The sequence below is a fragment of the Pinus tabuliformis genome, chromosome 3_1, assembly GCF_031772625.1.
Source record: "Pinus tabuliformis cultivar Carrire ecotype Pingquan chromosome 3_1, CPIR1, whole genome shotgun sequence".
NCBI lineage: Eukaryota > Viridiplantae > Streptophyta > Pinopsida > Pinales > Pinaceae > Pinus > Pinus tabuliformis.
Window position 1 is genome coordinate 115,953,157 of NC_142301.1, and position 9,032 is coordinate 115,962,188.

General features: G+C 36.5%; 1 pseudogene across 1 annotated transcript in view; it reads right to left on the minus strand.

The window, feature by feature from the left end:
* Positions 1–339: 339 nt before the first annotated feature.
* LOC149186045 (uncharacterized) overlaps positions 340–9,032 on the minus strand; it is a 94,142-nt pseudogene continuing 85,449 nt past the window's right edge. The window contains exons 3-4 of the transcript XR_016255566.1: positions 2,971–3,311; positions 340–1,569 (exon numbers count right to left, since the gene is read on the minus strand). The product of XR_016255566.1 is annotated as an uncharacterized LOC149186045 (transcript). The remainder of the gene's footprint in view (positions 1,570–2,970; positions 3,312–9,032) is intronic.

The window sequence follows — 9,032 nt, forward strand, 5'->3', positions numbered from 1 at the left end:
TACTCTTTGCCTGCTTAACAAGGTTCATTTACTGCTCAGGACCCTTGGTACCAGATGCCAAACAATTTGCCTAAGATACAAAGCCAAGGAACTCAATAGTAGAGAAATAGTTGAATTAGTTCCATAGCAGGTTTTAAAGAATAACCTGCTTGAATGCAATTAGAATTTATTAGGTACAAATGTATTGTCAGTATAAGTAGCCACCATCACACAGAAAACCAACCATTGCAGTATACTGCACGTTATCAACGACAATGGCTACCAATCTATAGAAAACCATTTTGCCTCAGAGGAGCACAGGCATCATGAACAGGAACAGACGTGTCCTTTGGAGAAGGCTCAAAAACAAAAAGTCACATTACATACAAAGTAACAAATTGTGATAGTGAACAACTGGACAAAATGTACAATGCCAATAATTCAAGTAGGGTGAGCAGATCTCTTCCAAGGGAAATAGTTTCTCTACACAGAGCAACCTTCCACAGCCATTTGTGAAAGACACTATTTGTGATTTTTTTGATTCATAAAATATTAAACCTATGAAGTATCTTACCAACGTCCCAATAAGTCAGGCAACTGAAGAAGTGCAAGATCATAAGCGCTTACCCAAACCATTAAATGGCCTGGAGTGGTAGATTATGTATAAATGTCCAACAGTCTCTGCTTAGGCTAGAGATGCCTTGATGATGTTAAAGTATAGCGGTACATCTTAAAATATTACTTCGATGGTGCTTCAGGAGAGCAATTTGATCGGGAAATCTGAGAGGGTATAGACAGTAATGCTCTCTGTTGCAATTGCTTCATGCTCCTTTCCATGCTCAGGTGAACCATCTCTGATAGCATCTGTTTGGCAGCTGCAGATCCTTGCTCCACACCATCAATGTGGGAAGCAATATTTTGCACTATGCTTTCAAGTACATCAGATGATGAATTTGTTCGTGTTGATGAGTCTCTCAGTAACTGCAAAAGAGTCCGAGCCTTCTGTTGGGCTTTAGATGTTCCATGAACTGTGAGCTCAAGGAGTCCTGGAATGACTCCTTCTTTAAGGATGGCTTGCCTATATTCACCCATATTTGCTTGACATAAATTCAGAAGAGCACCAACAGCATGCTCACGGCTCTGAGGAGAACCATCTTCCACTGCTTCCACCAGCGCAAGAATTCCCCCTTCCTCCTTTACTACAGTGGTCCTGCCTTCTTCTAAAGCCAACAATGACTCTAGCAAGGCAGTCATCTTCTCTGAAAATTTAGAACTTTTCTTGCAATCTTTTAGCAACCTGATTAAAGGTGGCATGGCACCAGCTGCAAGAATAGGTAGCAAATTATCTGTATATGTTGACAGGTTGTAGAGAGCCATCACTGCATCAACTTTCCCTTGAATGCTTCCAGATGTTAATACCTCTACTAAGAGAGGGACAGCCCCAGAAACACCAATGATTGGCTTATTGATAGCAGATGCCGAAAGTGTTAATATAGCCGCAACAACAGACTCCTTAAGTTGGCATTTTCTGACTGCAGGAGTTCCACAAGGGTTGGAATTGCACCTGCTTTAACAATTCTGACCTTATTCCTGATAAAACAATAATCATGGAAGATTAGTCTATGCTACGCAAATTAAATCTGTTCACATAACGAAAAGAGACACCAGATCATCTCCTAGTATCTATCAAATATCAATTTGCAGAGACAGCCAGTTCCTTCATTCAATTTTAGGTGGGCAAACAAGGACGAAACTGTAGATAAGCTACCATGGCTTGTAGCCATGAAATAGCATAATTACTCCTGCTTTAACCAAGCCATGAAACCTATAGAAGACATCAGTGGGGCAAATAATGGGCTTTAACACGATTTATATCTGTTACCAGAAACAGGAAAACAATAAATGGTGTGGAGAAAAAGAACTGGATGAGAAACAGGGCAAGAGGGTTCCAGGGGATTAGAAAAATGAACCCCCTACCCACTGCTGCAAATTTTATGCATATAAAATTGTCCAGTAATATACTAATGCAGTGTCAAGCCAGGAACAAGATCAAGAACGGAATTCAAGACATGTCTCATGGGCTTCAACACGATTTATATCTGTTACCAGAAACAGGAAAACAATAAATGGTGTGGAGAACAGGAACTGGATGAGAAACAGGGCAAGAGGGTTCCAGGGGATTAGAAAAATGAACCCCTTACCCACTGGTGCAAATATTATGCATATAAAATTGTTCAGTAATATACTAATGCAGTGTCAAGCCAGGAACAGGATCAAGAACGGAATTCAGAACAAGTCTCATGGGCTTCACAACACGACTTATATCTGTTACCAGAAACAGGAAAACAATAAATGGTGTGGAGAACAGGAACTGGATGAGAAACAGGGCAAGAGGGTTCCAGTGGATAAGAAAAATGAACCCTTATGCATATAAAATTGTTCAGTAATATACTAATGCAGTGTCAAGCCACGAACAGGATCGAGAACGGAATTCAAAACAGGTCACCATATCAGGTGTATGGTAGCATAGCTTTATACGCCTCAAGCGATGATGCGTGGACACAAACATAAGTAAAGGGAAAAAATGAACCTGGATGCAGAGATGGACTCTGAACAGACTGGGGCCAGTATAAACTTTTGTGCAGATTCATACTCCAAAAGTATACAGAAACGAGGCGAATGATATGATACTAATTCATGATTGTGAAAAGCAGATAAAAGCATAAATCTCACTACAAATTCTCATTAATTACTGGAGCGAGTATAAACTTTTGTGCAGATGCATACTCCAAAAGGAAACAGAAACGAGGCGAATGATATGATACTAATTCATGATTGTGAAAAGCAGATAAAAGCATAAATTTCACTACAAATTTTCATTAATTCAATTCAAATTCTAACTACAAGCCAATTCTCAGAGTTTCAAATATAAGCAAATAAGTTCATCCGTGCACTCAACATATGCCCTGATATATGAATGGAAGTTGTTACCTTTCATTTCCAACTGCAAGGTTGAGAAGAGCCAAACACAGCAGCTTCCTTGGCCTCCAATGGTCGATTTGAGCATGGATACAAGGGGAAGAATCACACCTGCTGCAGCCAAATAAGCTCTACTTTTAGCAGAAGTTTTGGTCAGCCTTCTGATCTCCTTGGCAGCCCTAATCTCTCACAACATCCCCATTAGCTCCATATAAAAGAGTCCACAGAGCGTCCTGCATGCTTTCCTTGCTTCTTCTATTATTAACCCAATCCTTGTCTGATCCATGTTCAGCCTTCTGCTCTTCCTCGTCTGCATCTCTACCAAAGATTACACATAAACATGAACGAATATGCTAATGTCAGAGCTCTATTCACACATTTGACTCTCTGAAACACCATATAAAACACCTATGCCTGTTTCTGCAAAACACCTGCGACCACAAGGACCAGATGACAGTTTGGCCTTTAAAACGATACTCAGAGACCCCACCTGTCATCAACCAGTGTGAAGCTCACCAACAGGGTCATTAGTTCGCAATCAGTTTGCATATCTATGTGTGGTGGATACAGGGCCTAACAATGACTGCCACGTCAATGGGTGTGAGTGGAAGGGAAGGGAGCAAATGAATTATCAAACAAGAGAGGACCCGATACACGGCCCTTGTGAATATGTCGTTGTGATGTTTACGTGGAGGCTGAGGGTGAGAGCCGATGCGGCGAAGTAAAGGACAGATTCGGAAAATACAAAATGAAATCTACCGATGAAACTGGGTACTTTTTGGATTTGTCGTCTACCATGGCGAAAGGTCTGGGATCTATTCGCCTTATCGAATTCAAGAATCGTCTTGCCTTTTGTGGGGGCATCTATGAAAAATTAATGCAAGAAAGGGGCTGCAAACCCACAAATTCTCTTCCCAGTTTCACATTATCTTCAGGGATTCCACGGAAAGATTAGGTGCCGACAAAATTAAAATGGAAAAGGCGAATGGCAGAAGCGACGAGAATTGAATTGACAGGCAGTGGTGTCAGAACCCTCCACTCGCTTGGGACCTGAATATTGATCACTCTAGCATCTGTTTGGAATATGGAACACGATATCTTTGTGGAGAAGGCAAGTGGTTGTGAAAGAACGGTTTACGTCTGTCAATTGAGCGGTGATCAATTAATCGAATTTGCCATGTAATTTCAGCGGTCTTTATTGAATCAATCGTAATGTGATTTGAAGGAGACAATTTGGGTTTCGGTGGAGGTCTAATTTTAAATAATTCAAAATATTAATGAAGTTTTCATTATTTGTTAGTTAAAAGAAAATTATTTTAATGGATAAAGATAGTGATTATGGAAAAAAGAATTTAGATTTATAAATTTGATATTTTGAAATAATTAAAAAATACATATTTTAATATTTATTAGTTAATAATATATATTTTAATCGTAAAGATAATGATTAGGGTGGTTGTACACTGAGATTATATTAAATATTTTTTTGCTTGTGCACACTTAAGTGAAATAAAGCTCAATTTTATCTACTTTAATTTTGAAGAGAATGGGTGGTAGGTGCATGAGAAGACTTTCTTAGTGCACACATAAGTTAATCAAAGCTTAACTTTATCTACTTTAATTTTGAAGAGAATGGGTGGTATGTGCATGGGAAGATGTTCTTAATGGCTTTAGAGGACAAACTAAATATGAATACCCATGGAGTTTGGTCTATATGGCCTCGAATGACAAATTGAATATGAATACTCATGGAGCTTGGGTAAAACCTCAAATAATCAAGCTGAGATGTATGTGCTACTTCAAGAAATCATTTTGGTTGCCTCTTTGTGAAAAGATCCCTCATTATTGTAGGTAATTCAAACAACACAATCTGACATCTAGCATTAGGGATCAGTCCTTCTAATGCAAAATTATTTCACTTATACAAAATAATTTTTGCAATTTTATCGTCCATCTCAAGCATCCAAGTTAAACGCATCTTTAGGACCTTCAACAATGTAGTTAACCATCTAGCCAATCAAGCTCTACTCTTGGCCCTTGGAACCATGACAATCAATGGAACCCAAAGGGAGGTTCCAATCATGAAATAAGTATTTATGACCAATCATCTACAGGGTGGGGGGTATAAAGGTGTTACATGTGAAAGACATGGCAATTATGTGGAGAATTAAGAGTGCATGAAGTTGAACCACCGGATGATGGAGTCATTGTGACATTCGAAGTGTACCAATTTTTAGTCTATCATCTGATATGGAATTCCAGAGGAGACTAATGAATTGTTGCATGCACTTGGAGTGGATAAGTCAAGCCATCACATTTTTTCAGTAATCACCATGTACAAGCTCATCGTGGAAGATTAATGGCACAGAGTGGGAATGCAACATTGAGGTTGAGGAGGACAAGAAACATTAATTTGACAACGATTCCTTGTGTACACAAATCGAGTTGTTGGGTGTTCAAGGGAGCATGGGTGGTTGTTAATTCAAAGACAGTAGCAACATTTTATTTACAGGTTTGAAGAGGAGAATTCCCAAGAAAATTTTGTAGGGGTGAGACAGGTTATCAGGAATGGTGGATAGAAGATTGGGGGCTCAATTCACTTAACAAGAATAGAAGTCAAAGGGAAGAAGCACAATGTAACCTCAAGGCCTAGAGAGTAGAGGATGAGCTTTGGATGGAGATAGCCACAATTAGCAGGAAAGATGGCAGGTTGACTATTTAGGTGGACACTTTGACAGACATTTTATCTTCTTCACTACTAGAAGTTCCACAAACTCAGTATTGTACTCCGATTCCTTCAATACTAGCTGCAATATGTCCTGAAAATGAAATAGGGATAAATTCATGGCCTAGGAGCTCAGGCATTATCAACCAACTCTGTGCAACCAATCCAAAGCAGTTGTTTTATCTTCATCGAGTAGTTTTAGCTAGTAATTTAATCATTGTATAGGATTAGGAGATCAATTTAGAGTAAAATTTTTGTCATGTGCCTTCTAAATGTGGATATATTTTAGGCAACTTCTTCAAATTGTACTCATAGGGACAATTGGTGCATAGTAGTAAGACATTATAGAAGTTTGAAAGGGAAATTTATATTAACTTTCAAAAATTTTGTTACATATAATATCTGGAAAATATGAATGTACTTTTCATGTGCCCTAGCACAATTTTAATAATATAAATTTAACATATTATTGTTAAAAAAAGATAATGACTATGGAATAAAGAGTTTAGTTTTGTAAAGTTACTTGACTAGTATTACATTTGTTTTATATTAATTTATTATGTGACAATCTTCTCAAGAGAGAATGTTGTTAAATTATCCCTATTCACTTGTATATATGGGTTAAAATTCCATTTCAAGTCAATGCTCTACTTATTTACAAAAAAATTACAACACTTGTCCCTTTATATTTTCTTTCATCATTTTTATGGATAATCTTAGGTTCATGAAAGTAATTTATCTAACTTATTTTCTTTCATCATTTTCATGGATAATTCTTAGGTTCATGAAAGATACTTTATGTGATTTTATTGACAAGTTCTAGATTTTATTTACCTTAGGAACAATTATTTTCATTGGCAATGCCAACCTGTTTTTATAAATATTTGCGAGCTATGAACTCTAACTTTGCGTTAATGTGCTAAAAATATCCACTTTAACATCAAGAATTACTAAGTAACCACTATTATAGTTATTCACAAGGTCTCTAATATTGGGGGAGATAGGCCAACCATTTAATAAAAAATGTTTCAAGTGCTCGCAAGTTGTCTCTCCATTGTTTGACAAATACAAATTAGTCAATCTTGGTTTCAAAGTGTGACAAGGTTTTTCAAATTTGCAAACTCTAATCTAGGACTAATTTTATTTTACAATTAGAGAGATTAGATTTCGTTCTTCAACATAAAATCAAACATACAAGCTAAGGGAGGGATAGAGTGGATCATCAAAGGGTGGCCTTCTCATGTCGACAACTAGAAGATGGATTATCTTGGTTGATTATGGATTTTGATATGATACCTTTTTCTGTGTTACATCTTCATGAAAGGGTGCTAAGTAATGACATGACCTCTTTTTTGCCCTCCTCGTTTTTTTAAGTGGTAGTGCAACATACTCCTCTATGTTGTTGTGGTCCAAGCCTTGAGTTTAGTCTTTTATGTGGAAGATTGGAAACCATCATGAGTTAAAGGTGGAATCACTAGAAGTTAACATGATAATCAAATATTCAAGGTGTGCTCTAATTTATAGATTTAATGGCTTGTAGCCAACAACCACAACCTTACCAATTGGATTGCTACTAACTAGTCCAAATACTTCCATGTCAACATTTCTTCCAATTATTTTTTATAGCCATTTGATTTTAGGAAGATTTACAAGTTGTTTATAGAATTCAAATCATGATTTTTGGGTAGTTACCTTAGTTTCCAAAGTTCAATCTAACAAACATGTTTGTCAACAACCTTAGTTTGAGTGAGACTCCCAATTCTCCTTGTTTATTATGACATAAGGACTTGTATTGATGAAAATTTTCAAAGTTGACTCTAATAAGTGAAAAGTGAATTATCACTTTTGCTAGAATATGTATCAAGGTCTAGCCATGGAGGTCAATTGGGTTGGTGAAGGTGGGATGATGTTATATCCCTCACTAGGGTTTAACTCAAAAAGAGGTTGATGTGATCCAAAAAGGCATTGTTGATTAATGGTTGAGTTGTTGCAATTGTTAAGTGGGCTTGGATAGTCATAAACATCGTAAGTGTATATTGCATCTCACCTCTTGATATATGGTGGATACTTGATACTTTAATGTAATAGGGATATGTATTTTCCATGTGTCAAGATTGACTTGTGTAAGGAATTATTGGATCATATCCTAGTATAGTGTGGAGAGTATTGTTTCCCTAAGCATTAGGCTATGGGAATATGACTTTTGTTACATGACATGTCAACATCCAAGCCATTTGTAGAATTCATGTCCAATAGTCTCTATCCCTTTGGAAAAAATCTAAAAGCATTAAATCCAAAAGGTCACTACTATAGAGAAAATATATCACATAAGCTCTCAAATTGTGCGAAAAATATAGAGACAAGTGGCATTATGGAAAAGTCATTTATTCCTTAGAAAAGTGTGATATAGATATAATATGGTACCTCCCCTTATATATAGTTAGTCACAATCAAAAAATATTTCGTTAGAATAAAAAAATCCTCAACCTAACGATAATTTATAAATCCATGCCTTCATTGAAGAGATTTAAAAAATAAAAAGAATTTAAAAGTTTACAACCCATCCATTCAAAAGCATTACACATATCTTAAAAGTTGTAATGTTACCTAACTTTTGTCTTCCTTGTATGAACTTTGCTAAAGAGAGAAAGTTAACAAGTGTACATCAACTAATTCTATAAGGTAGACCACAGGTAATCATGACCACTTAATACGTTGACAACATGTATCTTGTCATTTAGGCTAATCCATGGTATAAAGTGCTGCCACATTGCATTAATATTTGGAGATCAGATTTGCAAAACCATTTTCATGTGAAATTTCCTTTATCACTTTATGAAAATGGGTGATGGAAAACAAGTTCCACAAAAATTTATCCTTTCATCAGATATTTTATTGTATATAGAAACAAACGATGGGCCCCATTTAGGAGGTGCAGGGGGGTGCATCGGGTATGACTATATTGGTAGTTTTTTGTCATGTCCTCTTCTAGGTTTGACGAGATTCCAATTCTTCAAAAAACACAAATACATAAGTTGAGATTATCATTGTTAAAAGATGACAAGCTATATTAGTTAGTTTATCTATGTGTCTTAGTAACTTACCATATGAGATTCTTCGATGATGAATTTCGGTTTACTCTTACATGCAGGCCCCCCTATTTCATTTTGAGTGCTTGCTCACATGAATAAATGAGGGAATTTTACTCTCATAAAAACACTGAGTATAGGAGGTTGTTTTCGAAATGGTATAGTTAGGAAACTTTGATGCTTTGCAACAAAATCATAACTTTATTATGATGGATTAGTGTGACGATTTAAATGAGATTGCATTTGCATAATTAACTCTT